The 19252-nt window shown below is 44.3% G+C and overlaps 1 protein-coding gene across 1 annotated transcript in view; it reads left to right on the top strand.

Moving 5' to 3' along the window:
• The first annotated feature begins 18675 nt into the window (after window positions 1-18675).
• ZC3H12A (zinc finger CCCH-type containing 12A) overlaps window positions 18676-19252 on the top strand; it is a 55569-nt gene continuing 54992 nt past the window's right edge. Inside the window, exon 1 of the mRNA XM_030218600.1 lies at window positions 18676-18780. The gene's annotated coding sequence lies outside the window, so the exon portion shown is untranslated. The remainder of the gene's footprint in view (window positions 18781-19252) is intronic.

Below are 19252 nucleotides of genomic sequence, written 5' to 3'. Positions count from 1 at the left end.
ATGGCTTGGATTAGGACGTTTCTGAGCTGGGCGTTTTTAGTTTCCATTATCGCAAAAAAAAAAAAAAAAACCCCGCCCATCTCAAAAAGGACCAAATCCATGGCATTTGGTCCATCCAAACCGTATTTTCGAAACGAAAGATGGACGCCCATCTTTTTTGAAAATAGGGTCTGTCCCGCCTCTTCACATACCCGTTTTCGGACATAGACGCCCATGGAGATGGGCGTTCGCGTTCGATTATGCCCCTCCACGTGTTCTATAACAGAGAGAGGGAGCGAAGCACAAAAAAAGCCAGGAAACAAAACAAAAAGCACCAAAGGCCTTCAAAAAAAAAGGGGATAAAGTCTTTAATTGTAAATGGTGATGATGTAATACTTAAATGGATCCGACATGGTCCTTGTTTCGGCGCCCAGCACCTGCGTCAGAGGTCGCAAGAAATAGCTCACAACATGCGGCAGTATTGTGAAAACAATACAATGTGTAGAAGCAATATACTGCAATGTCCACAAAATTGATCAATATTCTGATTAAACACACACAGTCCTTCAGTCCCGGACTCAATCAGGTACCCTGACGCAGGCGCTGGGCGCCGAAACACGGACCATGTCGGGTCCATTTAAGTATTACATCATCAACATTTACAATTAAAGACTTTATCCCCTTTTTTTTGAAGGCCTTTGGTGCTTTTGTTTTGTCTCTTGTCCATGTGTTCTGTAATTTTATTCTTTATAATAGTTTGCAATGTTTTTGTCAAGCTTACCGATCTGTAATTTCCGGGATCACTCTGGAGCCCTTTTTAGAACTCGGTGTTTCATTGGCCACTCTCCAATCTTCAGGTACTATGGATGATTCTAAGGGCAGGTTATAGATCACTAACAGCAGACCAGCAACCTCTCCCCCCCCCCCCCCCACACCAATTGCTCTTGTATCTGCTGATGGAGAACTTCGAGGAGCTGGTGTGGGAGGGTGCAAGTGCAAATGCAGAGGGATAAGTAGGAATCACGGCTCCACAGCCCCAGAGGAACTGCATTAGTGACTGTTTCCAGTCTATCAGATTATCAATAGAAATCAAACAAAATAAAACATGGAAAAGAAAATAAGATGATACCTTTTTTATTGGACATAACTTAATACATTTCTTGATTAGCTTTCGAAGGTTGCCCTTCTTCGTCAGATCAGAAATAAGCAAATGTGCTAGCTGACAGTGTATATAAGTGAAAACATTCAAGCATTACTATGACAGTAAAATAGATACTATTGGAGATTCTACATAGAATGTTGCTACTATTGGACATTCTACATGGAATGTTGCTATTCCACTAGCAACATTCCTGCGCAGGCTTCTGTTTCTGTGAGTCTGACGTCCTGCACGTACGTGCAGGACGTCAGACTCACAGAAGCAGAAGCCTGCGCGGCCACATTGGTGATCTACAAGGGCCGACTTCTACATGGAATGTTGCTAGTGGAATAGCAACATTCCATGTAGAATCTATAGAAATCAAACAAAATAAAACATGGAAAAGAAAATAAGATGATACCGTTTTTATTGGACATAACTTAATACATTTCTTGATTAGCTTTCGAAGGTTGCCCTTCTTCCTCAGATCGGAAATAAGCAAATGTGCTAGCTGACAGTGTATATAAGTGAAAACATTCAAGCATTACTATGACAGTAAAATAGATACTATTGGAGATTCTACATAGAATGTTGCTACTATTGGACATTCTACATGGAATGTTGCTATTCCACTAGCAACATTCCTGCGCAGGCTTCTGTTTCTGTGAGTCTGACGTCCTGCACGTATGTGCAGGACGTCAGACTCACAGAAGCAGAAGCCTGCGCGGCCACATTGGTGATCTACAAGGGCCAACTTCTACATGGAATGTTGCTAGTGGAATAGCAGCATTCCATGTAGAATCTCAAATAGTAGCAACGGTGGAGGAGTGGCCTAGTGGTTAGGGTGGTGGACTTTGGTCCTGAGGAACTGAGTTTGATTCCCACTTCAGGCACAGGCAGCTCCTTGTGACTCTGGGCAAGTCACTTAACCCTCCATTGCCCCAGGTTCAAATAAGTACCTGTATACAATATGTAAGCCGCATTGAGTCTGCCATGAGTGGGAAAGCGTGGGGTACAAATGTAACAAAAAAAAAATGTTGCTATTCTTTGTTTTTCTGCCAGGTACTTGTGACCTGGATTGGCCACTGTTGGAAACAGGATGCTGGGCTTGATGGACCTTTGGTCTTTCCCAGTATGGCAAATACTTATGTACATATGCCAATGTATTCCTATGGTCGTCTTTAACATTTAGCGCATGCCTATTTTTAATGCATGCTAAGTAGAGGAGTGTGGTAGCCATGTTAGTCCACTCTTAAGGTTATCAATAGAAATCAAACAAAATAAAACATGGAAAAGAAAATAAGATGATACCTTTTTTATTGGACATAACTTAATACATTTCTTGATTAGCTTTCGAAGGTTGCCCTTCTTCGTCAGATCGGAAATAAGCAAATGTGCTAGCTGACAGTGTATATAAGTGAAAACATTCAAGCATTACTATGACAGTCTGACAGGGTGGGAGGATGGGGGTGGGTCGGAGGTATGCATGGGGACATCAAAGCATATCATTGATATTCTAACAGGATGGGTGTGGATAGGAGTGGACTAACAGGGCTACCACACTCCTCTACCAGTCTATCAGAAAAGCAGAAGAACTGATGTAAACCCCAGAAGAACAAATTTCAAAACATATTGACTGAGCAGCACCAAGACTGCAGATAGAATAGTACAAGTGGTTATCTCATTCCAAAGCAAAATGACACAGCCTGTGTGACTTCTGGACATGTTGTTAGGAGCTGTCTGAGACCCCCTCCTCCTATCCCTTCCCTGACAGTGCCTTGTTGGACAATTCAACCTTTTTATTCCTGTCTTTGACAGGCTGCTGTGTTCTGACTGGGATAATGAAGCAACAGCGACATCTAGAGAAGAAACATTTAAAAGAAACAGTGAACGGGAAACAACACAGCCTTCTGGATGGAAAGCCCAGCCGTCCCACCTCCCCATCCCTCCCTCCACCTCCACCTCCACCCCACATCTCTGGATGTCCTTACAAATTTAACTCATGTACCACTGTAGAATTAATTTACTTGGGAAGAGATTGTTTCTTTTTATTGTTTTCAGACCATATTTTGAAGGGTTGCTGTTTAGTTTGTGGGGTGCCCCGAAGTATTGTAATTTTGGTTCTGATGTATTTACTTGTAACCACTCGGTTAGCAGTAAGTAGGTTCCCGAGACTAAGTACTAGGGGGGAGGAGGGGTTGGAGGGGGTGTGGGGGGGGAAGGGAACTTTACACGTTGTATGGTTCAACCGCGATATTCTATTGACTGTATGTAGGATGTTATGAGTATGTTAAGATGTTTACCTTTGTTATAACAATAAATAAAACTTAAGGTAAAAAAAAAATTGTATGGAGGGGGGGGAATAATTGTTTTTTTTTAAGTTTAAAGTAATTTTATTGATAACTCAAAGTTAAGCAACACAACACACAACATACTCAATATTGCCAACTTACAAACAATAAGATACAATGCATGAACCATACAGCTTGTAAACTGCCCATACCCCCCCCACCCCACCCCTCCCCTTCCCAACCCCTCCATCCCAACCCCTGTACCACTCAATTTCCAAGTCCAATTGTTTTTAAAGTTTCTAAGTAATGTTTGTTTCCTAGATATAGCCCCCCCCAGAGTATCTACCCCTCCTAAAGCCCCCAAGAGAATCCCATTCCGAAAGAGCCACTCAAAAGCACCCCTCTCTCAAAGTGCCCCCTCTTGAAGATCCTCAGAGCAGCCACATCCTCTTGAAGCCCCTCAAGAACATCTCCTCTTTCAAAGCCCCCCAAGACCCCTCCAAGAGCATCCATCACTTCTCAGTTCCCCAGAACATCTACTCTCTTAAAAAATCTGAATTGAATGTGGAAGTGGGGAGTCCACTAGGAATGGGGAAAACCAAAGACATATCTCATTAGCAGAAAAAACACACTCTTTCCTAAATAATGCACCCCTTTCAAACCATTGCACATGCGTGACCCACGGCATGCACACACTATCAGGAAAAGCGTGCATATTCTTTCCAAAAGAGCACATCCACTTTGCAAATTGTGCCGACTCTTTCAAGAGACAGCGCTCAGGGGTCCTTTTACTAAGGTGCGCTGAAAAATGGGCTGCGCTAGTGTTCTGGATGCGCGCAGATCCATTTTTCATCATGTCTGTAAAAAAAGGCCTTTTTTTGCCAAAAATGGATGTGCGGCAAAATCAAAACTGGAGCGGGTCCATTTTGGGTTTGAGACCTTATCGCCACCCATTCACTTAGCGATAAGTTCTCAAATGTTAACCGGGCGGTAATTGTCAATGTGCATACAATGCCAATTACTGCCTGGTTTTCACCGCGCGCCGGAAAATAAAATATATTTTCCAGTGCAGCGTAAAAAATGAAATTACCACTCGGGCCATGTGGTAGCCAGGCGGTAACTCTGAATTGACGCGCGTTGTGTGCACGTAGGCGCCAGCGCGGCTTAGTTCCTATGACGACAAATGGGCCAAACAAAAATGAATAAAATAAACATTCCCAGAAATGACATTGGAAACAAAACAAAATGAAAATTCTTTGCCTGCCCATCCCTAGAGTTCGTGTAGTGACCTGGTGAGATGAATTTGTGTGAGATTATTAAAAGCTGCACTTCACAAGTTAACCATTCCAAGAGGGAGACTTTTTGGGCAATCCTGGTTTTAAACTTGCATCCCAAAGCAGTGTAGTATTTGTCGTCCATGATTCTACCCATTGTAATTAGTGCTGCAGGTCCCATAATGCACCAGGATGAAGTTAGCAGAAATCCGGGACTGGCCAAAAAGTCTTCCTCCTGGAACGGGTAACACGGCAGCTCTGATTTCAAGGAATGGCACCTCTTCTGCAGTCCACATCCAAACAGAATGAGTTTCATGTTTTATTTCAGGGATGGGTAGAAGCAACCTGCTCTACATTGGTTTCCTAGAATTTTATTTATTTGTTGCATTTGTACCCCACATTTTCCCACCTATTAGCAGGCTCAATGTGGCTTACATAGCACCGTCAAAGGCGTTTGCGCAGTCGGTTGATAACAAGTACAAGGTTGAAAAGTGATCGTATGAGGTACTATATGTGGTGGGTCGGGAGGGATGAAGATTGCATGTTGTCCAGTACGGTCAAAGTCATGCTGTGTTGCTGGGTGAAGAGGTTTACATGGGGTCGTTGGGGTAGGCCTTTTTGAAGAGGATGGTTTTTAGTGATTTCCTGAAGTTCAGGTGGTCGTGGATTGTTTTCAGGGCTTTTGGGAGGCCATTCCATAGTTGTGCACTTATGTAGGAGAAGCCGGATGCGTAAGTTGTTTTGTATTTCAGTCCTTTGCAGTTTGGATAGTGTAGGTTTATGTAGGATCTTGACAGTCTGACTTTGTTTCTTATTGGTAGATCAATAAGGTCTATCATGTATCCAGGGACAACGCCGTATATGATTTTGTGGACTAAGGTGCAGATTTTGAAGATGATCCGTTCTTTGATTGAGAGCCAATGCAACTCTTCACAAAGAGGTTTGGCACTTTCGAAGTGTGTTTTGCTGAATATCAGCCTGGCTGCTGTATTTTGGACGGTCTGGAGTTTTTTTATGAGTTGTCCTTTGTAACCCGCGTATATCTTCATTCACCTTTGTCATCATTCAACCCTGCTTGGACTGCTAACAGAAGTCATCACTTTCTAAAAGTCAGTTTGTGGCTTGTAGGAAATAGCACTTTGGCAGATTGGCATCATGGCCGCCAGTCTCAGCAGAGAGGATTGAAGATTCTTGTTTCGATAATATGGGTTGCCCCGCCCCTTTACGGGGCCGTCCTTAGAGATGGGCGCCCTTAGAGATGAGCGCCCCCCCCCCCCCCCCCGTTCATTTATCCCCCTCTCTGTCACCTACGAACCTTAATACAATATAACTCTGTATTTCTCATTCCGGAAATGGCGATCGCCATTATGGAACAATGTAAGCCACATTGAGCCTGCAAATAGGTGGGGAAATGTGGGATACAAATGCAACAAATAAATAATTAAGATCATATTGGGTATCTACTGACACAAAGCACATTAGTGGCGCAGTGTCAGGGAAGCCTACAATACTAAAGTCACCAGCAACACAGTGAAATTGTCAACACAAAATAAGGGACAACAGTTCATGCTTCTTGTTTCTGTATGAGGATTCCCTTGCAGTGGCGTTCCTAAGGGGGGGGGTGCTGCGCGCGCCTGTCCTCCGTTGTTCCATGCCTCTTCTCTGCCCCGGAACAGGAGCGGCGTGCACCCGGCGGGGGGGGGGGGGGGGTCCTTCGCGGGGGTGTCCTTTTGTCACGGGGGGGGGGGGTCCACGCTGCATCAAGGAGGGGGTGCTGCACCCGGGGGGCGGGACGCATCGGCGATCCACCCCGGGTGCCAGCCCCCCCAGGAACGCCACTGTTCCCTTGTCCTCCTGGATCAGCTGAAAGCTGCAGCTATGTAGGAAGCCAGAAAAGGCTGCTGAAGGAAGTGTGAATCTGAGAGAGGACGAAATCTTCTTCCTTTTGCCGCTAGATGGCAGGCGGCACCATCCTACAAACAGATGGAGAGTGAGTTGTTTTGGAAATGAGGCAGGGAGCACAGATCACCATTTTTCAAACTTGTGCAAGTTCACTCCTTGTGCCCAGTCACTCTTCTAAATATTTCCGTGACTGGGCTGAATTCCAGGACTGCTTCCCATGACCTCCGTCCCCCTTGCAGCCTCACACGTGTGAGTGCTCATTGCATAGGTGTCTCCTTTCAACTCAGAGACTGGAGTAATACACGATGGATTTTGGAAAAAAAGCATTCAGGCAACCTGACCAATGTACAATTTTACTTCATATGTCGGAAGTTAAAAACTACAGACAATTCTAGTAGCACTATAGAAATAATAAGTAGTAATAGTTGAATGGTAAGTAATAAATTCAAAAAACATCTGAGCAGGTAGGATAATGGATATATTTATTTGGTTACATTTACCCACATATTCTGCCACATTTTCAAAGCACGTAGACTTAAAAAGTTACAAATGTTACTGTGTACTTTGCCAGCTAGTAATATAGCTGAATAGCCAGGAAGTTATCAATGGGAGTTACCGTTAACTAAGACATCTTATTTTACCATTAACTTGTGCTATTTTACCAAAGGTTCCATTTTATACAATGAGACCTAGTCACTAATAACTAGGGTTAACAGTAAAATAACACATCTTAATAGTAAGGCTGCTAACTGGATCCAGATTCGCAGGCTAGGGTTCGTCCAGTCTTGGGTTTACCCCATTGCATGCAGGGACTTGAAGTTCTGATTTCCATTTTGCATTCCCTAAGAAAGCCTGTCTTAATAGTAGGCCACAATAACTTCTTCCCTTAATTAAAGAAAAAATGTTTTTAGAAATGGAAAGCAGTGCTTTATGTAATAAAAGTGAGCCAAATATAGGACAATTAAGCAATTGTGATGAGGTTGGCTCTTATTGGTGGACTGAGGCATTATGACATCACAATATCAGCTCTGGTAACCAGAGTCTGAAACTCTTCACACTATATGTAATAAAAGTGAGCCAAGTATAGGACAATCAAGCGTGACATCACTGATGAGGTTCGCTCTTATTGGTGGACTGAGGCATTATGACATCACAATATCAGCTCTGGTAACCAGAGTCTGAAACTCTTCACACTATATGTAATAAAAGTGAGCCAAGTATAGGACAATCAAGCGTGACATCACTGATGAGGTTGGCTCTTATTGGTGGAATGAGGCATTATGACATCACAATATCAGCTCTGGTTACCAGAGACTGAAACGTTTCACACTAAAGGTGGAAATTAAAAACATGCGCTACTGTTAAAATGGGTTATTAACACAGTAACGTAGTAACATAGTAGATGATGGCAGATAAAGACCTGTATAGTCCATCCAATCTGCCCAACAAGATAAACTCATAGCATAAGGTATGATGTAATACTACATATGTATACTTAATCTTGATTTGTACTTGCCATTTTCAGGGCACAGACCATAGAAGTTTTGCCCGATACTGGCCTCGTTACCCAGCTACTGAAGCTAAATCTGTCCAGCCATTTTCAGGGCATAGACCGTAAAAGTCTGCCCATCACTGGCTTTGCTTCCTAATTAATAGTGTTGCCATCTAATCACCGCTAAGCTTCTATGGATACATTCCTTCTGAACAGGATTCCTTTGTGTTTATCCCACACATTTTTGAATTCCATTACTGTTCTTATCTCCACCACCTTCTGCAGGAGAGCTTTCCAGGTATCTACCACCCTCTCCATGAAAAAGTACTTCCTGACATTATTTTACCACTAACTCAAGCTATTTTAGCACAGGTTCCGTTTTATGCAATGAGACCTAATTATTAATAATTGGGATTAACAGTAAAATAGCCTGACAAAATAGTAGCCCACAATAACTTCTCCTCTTAAGTAAAGGGAAAAAAGTGTTTCTATGACAGCCTCAGATGTTATGGCCAATCCTATTAGAGCAGCAAGCAGGTCCCTGGAGTAGTCTAGTGGTTGGTGCTGTGCGTTGTGGAGAAAGGGACCCAAGCCAATAATCCACAGTTACACTTGTACTGGAAAGTGTGAGCTCTCCAAAACCCACCAAAAACCTACTGTGCCCACATATAGGTGACACCTGTAGCCATAAGGGATATTGTAGTGGTGTACAGTAGGTTTTTGGTGGGTTTTGGAGGACTCACACCCAGTGGCGTAGCCAGTATGGGGCCACGGGGGCCTGGGCCCCTGTAGATTTGCCCCTTGACCCCCCTGCTGACGACCCTCTTGACCCCCCCCTCCCACCGCCAACCTGCTGTCACCTACCTTTGCTGGCGGGGGACCCCAACCCCCGCCAACCGAGCCGAGGTCCTCTTCTTCCCAATCCCACGCAAGGCTTCGTTCTAGTCTGACGTCCTGCACGTTGTACGTGCAGGATGTCAGACTCACAGAAACAGAACGAAGCCTTGCAGATGCGCATATTGGCGGCAGGAGGGGGGTCGAGAGGGTCGTTGGCGGGGGGGGTTCAAAGTTGGTGGTGGGGGTTCAGCAATGGTGGGGGGGGGGTCGGCGGCACCAGGGGGGGCTAAAATGTGCCCCCTCACCTCGGGCTCTGGACCCCCCTCCCGCCAAAGTCTGGCTATACCCCTGCTCACACCATACAATGTTACTATGTTACTATGTACCTGGGAGCTTTTAGGCGAAGTCCACTGCAGTGCCCCCTAGGGTGCCCCTCTGCTCTGCTGGTACGTTTGTGTGGCAGCTAGCTTACTAAGAATGCTGGCTCCTCCTACACCCCAATGGCTTGATTTTGTGTGTTTTTCATTTGGACTTTTTTTTTCCAAAAGTGGTCAAAAAAAAGATAAAAAATACTGAGTACAGCAACATCTAGAAAAAGGCCATTTTCAAAACAAAAAGATAAATGTTTTGCTGGTTCAAAAATGGTCATGTTTGCTATTCGATTTCCGGACATTTTGAGCAAAACGTCCAAAGTTGGATTTAGACATATCAAAAATGACCCTCCACTGATCCTAATTATTATTCTTATTAAAGAGCACTTCCTGTTATTGCATGCTGTTTCTCATGTCAAGGGATACCTCTGATTCTTCAAAGGCCAAACCTAAGAGAAGTATTCATATCCATAAACAACCCCCAGTGACCAGGAGCTAAGTACATAAGTATTGCCATACAGGGACAGACCAAAGGTCCATCAAGCCCAGCATCCTGTTTCCAACAGTGGCCAATCCAAGTCACACATACCTGGAAAGATCCCAAAAAAGTACAAAACATTTAATGCTGCTTATCCCAGAAATAAGCAGTGGATTTTCCCCAAGTCCATTTTAATAATGGTCTAGGAACTTTTTTTAGGAAGCCATCCAAACCTTTTTTTAAAACCCCGCTAAGCTAACCACCTTTACCACATTCTCTGGCAACAAATTCCAGAGTTTAATTGCACGTTGACTGAAGAAACCTTTTCTCTGATCATTTTAAATTTACTACTTTGTAGCTTCATTACATGCCCCCTAGTCTTAGTATTTTTGGAAAGAGTAAACAGACACTTCAGGTCTACCCATTCCACTCCACTCATTATTTTATAGACCTCTATCATATCTCCCCTCAGCCATCTTTTCTCCAAGTTGAAGAGCCCTAGCTGCTTTAGCCTTTCCTCATAGTTGAGTTGAGCTGATACTGCATCATATTTGTAGCTCCTAATGAGGTCAGGTATAGTCAAGTAACAAATTGCAGTCCTCATGCCATGAATCTAGTTGCCTCATTAGCAAAGATATTCTCCCATTGGCCCTTCAGGAAACATCTGTCCAGAGATTTTCTGTACAGCAAAATCATTAGTTATTTCTCCTTCTTTATAATTACCATTAAACATTTATGTAAAGTAGCATTTTTAATTGAAAGTGAATGTGCTTAATTTTCAACAGTGCGTTACTCCTTAAGGAAAGATGTTGAAAGATGGAGTGAGATAGTGCTCTGTCTTATTTGTTGAGGGATAATTATGTTTGTATTGTTCAGCTTATCTCATATTTCTTTGAGGTTTTCTGATTAATTTATTCATTTCCATTTCCTACTATAGAAAGTCAATCAGTAAAGGAGTTGCAGAAAAAGTGTTCATTTTACAGTGAGACAAAAATAACGTTTCAGAGATACACGTACCACTACTACTACATAAGTACATAAGTAATGCCATACTGGGAAAAGACCAAGGGTCCATCGAGCCCAGCATCTTGTCCACGACAGTGGCCAATCCAGGCCAAGGGCACCTGGCGAGCTTCCCAAACGTACAAACATTCTATACATGTTATTCCTGGGATTTTGGATATTTCCAAGTCCGTTTAGTAGCGGTTTATGGACTTGTCCTTTAGGAAACCGTCCAACCCCTTTTTAAACTCTGCTAAGCTAACCGCCTTCACCACATTTTCCGGCAATAAATTCCAGAGTTTAATTACACGTTGGGTGAAGAAACATTTTCCCCAATTTGTTTTAAATTTACTACACTGTAGTTTAATCGCATGCCCCCTAGTCCTAGTATTTTTGGAAAGCGTGAACAGATGCTTCACATCCACCTGTTCCACTCCACTCATTATTTTATATACCTCTATCATGTCTCCCCTCAGCCGTCTCTTCTCCAAGCTGAAAAGCCCTAGCCTCCTTAGTCTTTCTTCATAGGGAAGTCGTCTCATCCCCGCTATCATTTTAGTCGCCCTTCGCTGCACCTTTTCCAATTTTACTATATCTTTCTTGAGATGTGGCGACCAGAATTGAACACAATACTCAAGGTGCGGTCGCACCATGGAGCGATACAACGGCATTATAACATCCTCGCACCTGTTCTCCATACCTTTCCTAATAATACCCAACATTCCTCTCTTCACGGTCAAGGATACTTCCCAGCCAACGGCCACAGAATGTGACTGCCCGCAGGACAGCATTCTACCCATGACAGCTCTTCTCCCAATTCTCCGTTGCCTCAGCCACCTTGGCCAGATGAGCTTATTAGATCCTCTACTTGGTTCACACCCTAGCACCCCGCTTTCCCAATCTAACCAGAAAACTTTGCAATAGGGATAGGCAGCCAGAAAATGTTCATTCTGTGTAATTTCTGAGAATGTGTATTTTGTTTGGGATTTTACTACTACTACTTAACATTTCTAGAGCGCTACTAGGGTTACGCAGCGCTGTACAAATTAACAATTAAGGACGGTCCCTGCTCGGAAGAGCTTACAATCTAAAGGACGAAATGTCAAGTTGGGGTAGTTAAGTTTTCCTGATTAGGTGCCGAAGGCGACATTGAAGAGGTGGGCTTTGAGCATTGATTTGAAGATGGGTAGGGAGGGGGCACGGCGTATGGGCTCAGGGAGTTTGTTCCAGGCATAGGGTGAGGCGAGACAGAAAGGGCGGAGCCTGGAGTTGGAGGTGGTGGAGAAGGGTACTGAAAGGAGGGATTTGTCTTGAGAGCGGAGGTTACGGGTAGGGACGTAAGGGGAGATGAGGGTAGAGAGGTAAGGAGGGGCCGCAGATCGAGTGCATTTGTAGGTGAGTAAGAGAAGCTTGAACTGTATGCGGTACCTGATGTGTATTTTGTTTGGGATTTTCTCTCCCCCCCCCCCCCCCCATTATGTTACGGTGGTGCAATGTTGTTAAAAGTGGGTGCTCTTTCAGAAGGAAAGCATGCACTCTTTCAAACAACGCAGACCTCTACTTTGCAATAATCTATTTATTTATTTATTTATTTTATTGCATTTGTATCCCACATTTTCCCACCTATTTGCGGGCTCAGTGTGGCTTACAATACATTGTGAATGATGGAAATACAATGTGTTACAGCCACCAGCAATAGGACAAAATAGCTTTGCACCAAGAAGAAGTTACTTACTTTCAGGCAGCTGGACACCTGGAAACAGCACTGTTACTCTAAGTCAGAACAGAACTGAAATTACGGAACCCACGTAGTCCCAACTTCCCCATCCTAAATCATGACCTCATCACTTCTTTTTTTTTTTTTTTTTAGTTTAAAGTAATTTTATTGATAACTCAAAGTTAAGCAACACAACACACAACATACACAATATTGCCAACTTACAAACAATAAGATACTATGCATGAACCATACGGCTTGTAAACTGCCCATTCCCCCCCCCCCACCCCTCCCCTTCCCATCCCCTCCATCCCACCCCTGTACCACTCAATTTCCAAAAACTCAGGAACCTTCCTGTTGCTATCCGGATTAATTCAAGGAAGTACAACAGTACCAATAATCCAGAACTGTTTGGCAGTCTACAGATTATGCAGTTACCTCTGTACTCTAGGGAAAGCAGCTTACTACGAGGCAGAGAGGAGATGGGAACCCCCCACCCACCTACTCCACAGCCAAAATCAACAAGCATTAATAAGTAAACTTCTTTTTCTGTTTTTTTTTTGTAAATCTTGTAAAGCCAGAACTATCTTTGTTTTTGTTTCTCTGCGGGCATCCATACAAGATGCCCATAAGACTGGGCAGGTAGAGCAGAATAAGGGCAGAGTGGATGCCCAGCATTTCTGTAGGACCACAACTTCCAGGCTAGAACTGAAGGAGTCCCGTTACTACAGTTTGCTAAGTCCTAATTGTGGACTATTTATTTTGTTCTACACATTTTTGGGGCATTAGGTGTGACGTGGGTAGGGAATGCACATGGAAAGTTACCCAGTTAGTATGCTCACAATACCACAGACTTAACATGGAAGCATTTACCTGTATATAATATATGTAAAACTACTTTGATTGTAGCCATTGGAGCCAACTTTTCAAAATGATTGGGGGTGCCGAACATTTTTTTTTTTACAGGTTGTGCATTCCCCCTCCTCCCTCACTTTCCCCCATCTCCCCTCCCTTTCCTCCGTTCCAGGCCCCCTCCCTCTCCTCCGAGTTCCAGGCCCCCCTCCCTGTCCTCTGAGTTCCAGCCCCTCCTTCTCCGAGTTCCAGGCCCCCCTCCCTCCCTCTGAATTCCAGGCCCCCCTCCTCTGACTGAGTACCAGTCTCAACCGCAGCCCGACCTCTTCTCCCACAACAGTCCTCCGCCCTCGCCTTCCTGCATGCCACCCAGAATTTTAAAACTCATCTTACCTCAGCGGCAGCAGTGAAAGGCGACCAGGCTCTGCGCTTCAGCCTTCCCTTTTCTCTCAGCTCTGGTCCCGCCCTCATTTCCTGTTTCCGCAAGGGCGGGACCAGAGCTGAGAGAGAAGGGAAGGCTGAAGCACCGAGCCTGCTCGCCTATCACTGCTGCCGCCCGGACCCCGAGGTAAGATGAGTTTTAAAATTCTGGGCGGCACGCAGGAAGGCGAAGGCGGACCAGCGGAGGACTGTTGTGGGAGAAGAGGGCGGGCACCGGGCAGGTCGGGCTGCCTGGGAAAGGAACTTTCGACTTCCGGCGGGTGAAAATATTGGGGGTGCTCGAGCACCCACAGCACCCATGGAGTCAGCGCCTATGATTGTAACCACAAAAAGGCAGTATATCAAATTCCATCCCATCCCCTCCTAAATAGGAGGCGATAAATGCTCTGACAATATTTTTGCCAGTCCTGCACACAAATTGAAAACTTAGTGCAGGCCCTGTATAAATAAAATAGAAAAAAAGAAAAGCCCTATTTCACCGCCATGGTTAAAATGATAGCATGCAGGAAAGTCCTGCTTTAGGATGCTGTAATCCCATTTTTTAGCACAGCTTAGAAAAAGGGCTCCACTGTTTCTGGGATACGCAGTATAAAATGTTTTGTACTTTTTTGGGATCTTGCCAGGTATTTGTGATCTGGATTGGCCACTGTTGGAAACAGGATGCTGGGCTTGATGGACCTTTGGTCTGTCTCAGTGTGGCAATACTTATGTACTTGGGATTCTGAATGTAATCTTGCTACTCTTTGGGGTTCTAAATGGAATGTTGCTACGCTTTGAAATTCTGCACGGAATCTTGTTATTCTTTAGAATTCTAGAATGTTGCTGCTCTTTGGGGTTCTACATGGGATGTTGCTAATCTTTGGGTTTCTGACAGGTATTTGTGACCTGGATTGGCCACTGTTGGAAACAGGATGCTGGACTTGATGGACCTTTGGTCTTTCCCAGTGTGGCAATACTTATGTACTTGGGATTCTGAATGTAATCTTGCTACTCTTTGGGGTTCTAAATGGAATGTTGCTACGCTTTGAAATTCTGCACGGAATCTTGTTATTCTTTAGAATTCTAGAATCTTGCTACTCTTTGGGGTTCTGCCAGGTATTTGTGACCTGGATTGGCCACTGTTGGAAACAGGATGCTGGACTTGATGGACCTTTGGTCTTTCCCAGTGTGGCAATACTTATGTATTAGGGATTCTGAATGTAATCTTGCTACTCTTTGGGGTTCTAAATGGAATGTTGCTACACTTTGAAATTCTGCATGGAATCTTGTTATTCTTTAGAATTCTAGAATCTTGCTACTCTTTGGGGTTCTGCCAGGTATTTGTGACCTGGATTGGCCACTGTTGGAAACAGGATGCTGGGCTTGATGGACCTTTGGTCTTTCCCAGTATGGCAATACTTATGTATGTACTTATAGCTATTCTGGATACAGAAACTGAGTCACAGTAGCATTTTTAGCTCCCAGTAAAAATCAGCTGGCTGTAAACGCTAAGGGACCATAGAAATATAATGGGCGTCTCAGCGTTTACTGCCAGCTGATTTTTACCACCAGCTAAAAATGCTAGCGCAGCTTTGTAAAAGGACCCCTGAGTCTGCTATGTACGGTGTTATCTCATACATAATACCCAATGCCATTTTTCACTGCTTTAAGCATTTTGTAATAAACCCAACAATACCTGGTGTGAAGCAAGTGGCTCAGGAACAGACTGAGCAGGAAGAAGAGAACAAGAACGTTATTTCAGGGAAACAAGGAAAGAAAGAAATTCATGACAGCTGAAGCTTTTTTTTTTTTCAGTTGCTGCCTTACTGCCCAATCATTTGCATATAAGAAATACCTGAGCTTATTTATCCTGTAACACATTTCCCCTCTGGGGAAAACTTTGCTGGGTTTTCTTCAGGAACAGTAAAGTAGCATAACAACAGACTGTGGCAAGAAAAGACCCAGAGCCAGATGCACTGAAGTCGTCGGTAATTCCCGTTCCCTACCGATTCCATAGCGAATCGGTAGGGAACGGGAATGCATCAACGATAGGGAATGCAAATGAGCTACTGGTTGTAGCTCACTTGCATTCACTATTTTCCTCGGTTGCCAGTCAGAGAATCAGGCCGTCCCTTTCGATTATGCACCTCTTCCTGGTCTCTTCAGCCAATCAAAGCGGGTTTAGCTGGCTGTTGTCAGCGAAACGCGCTCTGTTTGGCTGAAGAGACCAGGAAGAGGTGCATAATCGAAAGGGACGTCCTGATTCTCCGGCAACCAGGAAAATAGAAAACTTTTGCTGTGGAGAGGTAAGTGGCACGGCGAAGACAAAATAGAAGGAGGAAAAAAACATCAGAGCGAAAAACGGCAAAAAAAAAAGACGTCTCTCACAAGCGCAGGGAGAGTACGTCCATAAAGGACGCCCCTCACATGCGCTCCCTGCTTTTTTTTTTTCTTTTTTACCTTTTTTGGAGGGCCCTTTTCCTTTCCGATTCCCTCACAGGAGCCCTAACAAGAGGTGCAGACCTCCCGTTAGGGTTCCCACGGTAAGGGAATCAGAAAAACGGTGGTGCATCTCATTATAATGGACTACAACGGTAGTGCAGCCTACTACCGTGGCAGGGAAAATGCCCTTAGTGCATGCCCCCGGTAAACTACTTGCGTTTTAAACTGGCTGGAACCAGTTTAAAACGCAAGTTGTGGGCTCGTTAGGTTTAGTGCATCTGGCCCCCAGTTGTTTGATCCAGTCTGCCTGTTATTCCCTAATTATCAGGGGTGTGCAGGCAACATTCCCTCTAAGGTGCATTTGAACTCCTATCATAGGGGGAGGGGCAGCATTTTCACACTTTCAATCATGATGGGCAGGCAAGAAATGTGGGATTCCCTGGGGACCTGACCAAAGCCACAAGATTGTTGTACCTCTCCCAGTGTTGGGAATGTGGGTACACAGATGCCAAGGCGAATCATCCCACAGAGTAAGATTTAGGGGGAAAGTTATCACCATGGGCTACTGTTAAAACATGTCATTTTATTGTTAAGCCCAGTTATTAGTAACTAGATCTCATTGCATACAATGGGACCTGTGCTAAAATAGCATAACTTAGTGGTAAAATAACACATTTTAACAGTAGTCCAACTTGATAATTTCCCTCCTTAGTGTCAAGAGTTTCAGCCTCTGATAACCAGAGGTAATATTGTGATGTCATAATACCTCATTCCACCAATGCCTAAGAGCCAACCTCATCAGTGATGTCACAATGGCTCGACTGTCCTATACTTGGCCCACTTTCCCCCCTTAGTGTGAAGAGTTTCAGTCTCTGATAACCAGTTGATATTGTGATGTCATAATGCCTCATTCCACCAATGCATAAGAGCCAACCTCATCAATGGTGTCACAATGTGGTTTATAGAATACACCACGCTGACGCCTAAATTAGATGCAGACCAGGTGTATTCTATAACCGCACACATAGATTTTTAGAAACGCATATGACCCGCTCATTCCACACCCATGGCCATGCCCCTTTCCAACTATGCGACTTAGAATTTACGCGCATCACATTATAGAATATGCTTAGGCAGTTGTGCACACAAATTCTAATTAATACCAATTAGTGTCAAGAATTGCTTGTTAAGTGGCAATTATCAGCACAGATTGGCTTTGTAACTAATTAAATTATACGTGCAAATCCAGAATATGACTGGATTCGTAAGCACAACTTAGGTTGTGCTATGTAGAATTCGGGGTTCTCTGGATAATGCTGCTGAATATCATACCGGTTACCTGAGTGGCAGGTCCTGCTACCAAATTAACTAGTTTTAAATATCGATCCCCATTGCGTGTACACTTTTGGTCTCATTTGCTTTGTGCATGAACAGAGATTCCCTTTTTAATATGCCTTTTTTTTTTTCTAAAAGGGATATACTTTCTCTTGGATCAAATGGTGCTGCTAATTGGGTTTCTGGCAGGTCAGTAGTTCCCAAACCTGATCCTGTAGGCACCCCAGCCAGTCAGGTTTTCAGGATATCCACAATGAATATTCATGAGAGAGGTTTGCATGCACTGCCTCCACAGCGTGCACATCTATTTCACGAATATTCATTGTGGATATCCTGAAAACCTGACTGGCTGGGGTGCCTCCAGGATCAGGTTTGGGAACCACTGTGCCAGGTACTTGTGACCTGGATTGACCACTGTTGGAAACAGGATACTGGGCTACATGGCCCATCGGTCTGACCCAGTACAGCTATTCTTATGTTCTTAGGATGTAGGTTCCCGGTTTTGTTTTGTTTTTAATGTTCCTCCTCAGGGCAGCCTGAATAATAGGCCATATGGTCTTTATCTGCCGTTATTTTCTTTGTTTCTATGTTTTAATCTAGCTTAGTCAGTACCTCCGCTGCCATCTGCTTCTGATCTGATCTTCTTGTGGAGATATCTTAGCCCTCCACTGCCTCATGTACAAACTCAGACTGAGCCTTACAGGGACAGAAAAATACCCATCGTATCAGAACGTACACACTGCTTCGATTGCTTTCGGACTTGCAGGCAGCATCTTAAGAAATTAAAAATAAAATACTTTCTGAAAACGTTTGATCTCACAACCTATGTGAATGACCAGGCCCCAAATCTGTACTGAATGTGGTCCCTAAACTAAACTGCTGAGCACTTTGGAGAGACTGATTAGTCAGGAGGAGCAGACAAAAACCCCCGACTGCAAAAGCTGATTACAAGACAACTCTCATGATTCATTCAGGTAAAAAAGCAAACCAATTTTAAGAGATCAGGAAATCAGTGAAGCCCGGAAAGAAGGAACTGTACCAGCAGGCTGCACTGCTGAGCCTGGCTGACTATTTGATTTCTTTTTTATCCTCTGAACTTTACTTTGGGTGAAAGCTCCACGCCCCTCCGAGACTCTTTTAAAAGGGCCTAGCAGCGTGCCTTCTGCTTTCCTGGTGCGGCGTTCCGCCATGGGCCTCACCCTGTCCTCTGCCCTGACCAGAGCTCGCTGAGCACGGAACAGCCACTGACAGTAAGTGCGGCTCATGTGTTCCGTCCGGATAAACTCTCTCTTTTCTCCCGGATGACTTTGTGATGAGACGGGGGATTGGAACTCACCTCCTCTTCTCTCAGCTTCCCCTGTTTATACATAGAGATACATTTTGGCATTTCGTTCCCAAAGAGGCGACTTGTTTCTGAACTCAATTTAGGGTGGGGGGGGGGGGGGCACAGTGGAGCCTGTACCAGGTGTACAACAGATTTGACGAGGGTTGTGACTCTCTCTTATCTATATAGGGCGACTTCATGTACACTGCACTGTACAGACCAACCATAAGATACAGTCCGACAAATGAAAAGTGTCAGGAAATGGTTTTATTATAGAAAAATCTACCCTTGCTATAACATCTCTCAGCCTCTGGCTGATGGGCCGATGATCAGAAGTAAACGCGAGCGCTAAGGGCCACAGGTGGCTTAACCCTTTAGTGTCCAATGTTCCCACCAAT

This window comes from Microcaecilia unicolor, chromosome 11 (assembly GCF_901765095.1).
Source record: "Microcaecilia unicolor chromosome 11, aMicUni1.1, whole genome shotgun sequence".
Taxonomy (NCBI): Eukaryota; Metazoa; Chordata; class Amphibia; order Gymnophiona; family Siphonopidae; genus Microcaecilia; species Microcaecilia unicolor.
The sequence above is the reverse complement of the archived record's forward strand: the minus strand, read 5'-3'. Positions and strand labels throughout refer to the sequence as shown.